This window comes from Mytilus edulis, chromosome 12 (assembly GCF_963676685.1).
Source record: "Mytilus edulis chromosome 12, xbMytEdul2.2, whole genome shotgun sequence".
Taxonomy (NCBI): domain Eukaryota; kingdom Metazoa; phylum Mollusca; class Bivalvia; order Mytilida; family Mytilidae; genus Mytilus; species Mytilus edulis.
This window is the reverse complement of record NC_092355.1, coordinates 9,006,963-9,010,526: the sequence shown is the minus strand read 5'-3', so window position 1 is coordinate 9,010,526 and position 3,564 is coordinate 9,006,963.

The following is a 3,564-nucleotide window of genomic DNA, read 5'->3' as shown; positions in this document are numbered from 1 at the left end:
GAACAGAGCATTACATGATAAAAGATACCAAATGACAAGGTTCCGGGATTTGAACAGAACATAACATGACAAAAGACACCAAATGACAAGGTTCCGGGATTTGAACAGAATATAACATGACAAAGGACACCAAATGACAAGGTACCTGTTTTTGACCAGAACATTACATGACAATAGACACCAAATGACAAGGTTGTGGGATCTGGACAGAACATTACTGAATGGATTTTTCATGTTATGGAGGGGTATTTGCGAAAAATACCAGTCAAAGGACTGTGAAATTTCCCTAGCCGCTAGATATGTGTATATCTCTTACAGTTTTCGGTTTTACTCAATCAATATATTTTAACTTTGTTGTCTTAGTTAACAAAATATGTTGTCTTAGTGGAACATGAAAGTTAAATATTGAAGTAGGTCGTTATAATAATATTCCTAGAGAAAATCGTTTATGTGAATGTTGTAAAATGTGTGTTATTGAAGATGAATATCATTTTGTTCTTGTTTGTCCAGCTTATAGATCTGTACGAACCCAATTTTTACCAAAGTATTATTGTTCTTGGCCTAATGATCGAAAACTACTTAATATACTACAAGCTTCTAGTAAGTCTCTTACGATTAAATTATGTAATTATGTAAAAGCTGCATGGAATATACGATCAAATATAGTCTCATAACTTTATATGTCATGTCATTGTATTATACTATTGTTCTCTGCTGTCTATTCATGTTTTATATTATGTAATATATGTTGTTAATTTTGCCATATCATGTCTATGCTTCTGCAATAAAGATTCATTCATTCATTCATTCATTCAATCGTGATGAGTGAGAAAGATTCCGAATAATTTTGTCGGAAACAGGCTCATGAGGGTAAAAACGAATATCCAAAATGGAGGAGCGGTGAAAAAAGCCAAATTCTTTTGAAATGAGGAAAAAAGTCAGAATATGCAAAAGTACACTGGTTCTCAACCAATCAAAATGCAGCATTCTTACATAAGGTGTAATTAATTACAAAATACACCAACTGATAACGTTTCGGGATTGGAATAGAACATTACACAAAACATCAATTGACAATGTTCCTAGATCTGGCCGAATCATGACACGGCAAAAGACATCCACTGTCAAGTTTCTAGGATTTATGCGGAACATAACATGACAAAAGCACCAAATGACAAGGTTTTTGAATTTATACGGAACATAACATGACAAAAGACACCAAATGACAAGGTTCTGGGATTTATACGGAACATAACATGACAAAAGGCACAAATAACAAGGTTCTGGGATTTATACAGAACATAACATGACAAAAGACACAAATAACAAGGTTCTGGGATTTTGGATTTGAACCGAACATGACATCACAAAAGACACCAAATGACAAGTTTCCTTGATTTGAACAGAACAATACATGACGAAAGACACCAAATTGTAAGGTACCTGGATTTGAACGGAACATTACATGACGAAAGACACCAAATGACAAGGTACCCAGATTTGAACGGAACATGAAATGACAAAAGACACAAAATGACAAGGTTCTGGGATTTGAACGGAACATTACATGACGAAAGACACCAAATGACAAGGTACGTGGGTTTGAACGGAATATAACATGACAAAAGACACCAAATGACAAGGTACGAGGATTTGAACGGAACATAACATGACAAAAGACACTAAATGACAAGTTTCGTGGGTTTGAACGGAACATAACATGACAAATGACACCAAATGACAAGGTTCTGGGATTTGAACGGAACATTATATGACAAAAGACACCAAATGACAAGGTACGAGGATTTGAACGGAACATTACATGACAAAAGACACCAAATTACAAGGTACACGAATTTGAACAGAACATAACATGACAAAAGACTCCAAATGACAAGGTTCTTGGATTTATACGGAGCATTACATGACAAAAGACACCAAATGACAAGGTTCCTGGATTTGAAGGAACATTACATGACAAAAGACACCAAATGACAAGGTTCTGGGATTTGAACGGAACATAACATGACAAAAGACACCAAATGACAAGGTTCTTGGATTTATTCGGAACATTACATGACAAAAGACACCAAATGACAAGGTTCTTGGATTTATATAGAACATAACTTGACAAAAGACACCAAATGACAAGGTTCTGTGATTTATACGGAGCATTACATAACAAAAGACACCAAATGACAAGGTTCTGGGATTTATACGGGACATTACATGACAAAAGACACCAAATGACAAGGTTCTGGGATTTATACGGGACATTACATGACAAAAAGCATCAAATGCCAAAGTTCCGAGATTTGAACAGAACAAGACATGACAAAAGACCAGGTTAATGACAATGACGGAACATTATGTCAATGATTGAACAAATATCAAATATAAATAAAAGTTTTGTACAATGAGGTAGTATAATTCAGAATAATATATATATACTTAAGGTATAGAACTGCTTATTCCGCTTAATCAGGAAAGTGGTGCATATTTCATACGAAATGGTTTCTACATATAAAAGTAACACTTGGAATATTTATAATATTAGATCATTTTTGTACGAAATCAAGACTTTATGACCTAGAATTACTGTTGAACCCTGGTTGAATGTTCATTTTTATCAATGAAAAGGTAATATGAAATTGAATTAGAAGAGCATATTTTCTGTTTTTTGTTGTCCCTTTTATACACTTAAGGTGGTATGGGTGTCTTCCTCCATCTGGGATCGTAAAAAACAGAGAACCAAAGGTCTAGATTTTCCACCAAGTTAGCAAAATTTGATGCAGGAATGCATAGGTTTAAAGAACTGATTTATAGGAATATAACTTATAAATATTAATATTTTTGCAAATGTTAACTATTTTTGGTTGTTTTTAGTTTTTTTTAAATTGGCTTTTTTAAGGGGAGGTAACTCTAAAACAGTGCATTTTCTGAAGGATTCTACATGGAATTTTCCTATTTTGTAGTTTAGCCGGAAAAAACGTACGGTGACCCTAACTTTTCTTTTGATATTCTCAAAGCATTGTCTGAAAGCTATCTTTTCCTATAGTATTTAACAATTTTATCATTTTGTTTAGTTTTTAATCACAAAATGGTGTTTTTCCTGTATAATCCATACATAATGTGTCATTTTGTCCCGTCCTGTAGCTTGAGAAAATGAGCGGTGACCTATTATTTTTATTATATTTTTCGACATATATCAATAGATACTACGTTTTGGCAAAGTATGAACAAATTCTATCATTTTTATTTTAGACTCCCATACCACTTAAGATAAAATTGTAACTCTAACATCGAAAGCATATTAAATTAATCTTCTTTCATACCAATAAGTGTGTGTATGTGTATCTAAATATTTTACACATCTTATTAATTTGTAATACAGCACTTGGTGTTTGTGGACCACCATACACTTAATAGTAATATGAAAGTGAAAAGAAAATAAATTAAAGACCTGTTACAAATGAGTCTGCATATACATGTAGGTCCAATAATCTACTTGACATGCTACTACTATCTTAATCAAACGTGGTTTTTTCATCAGTTGATAAAGCT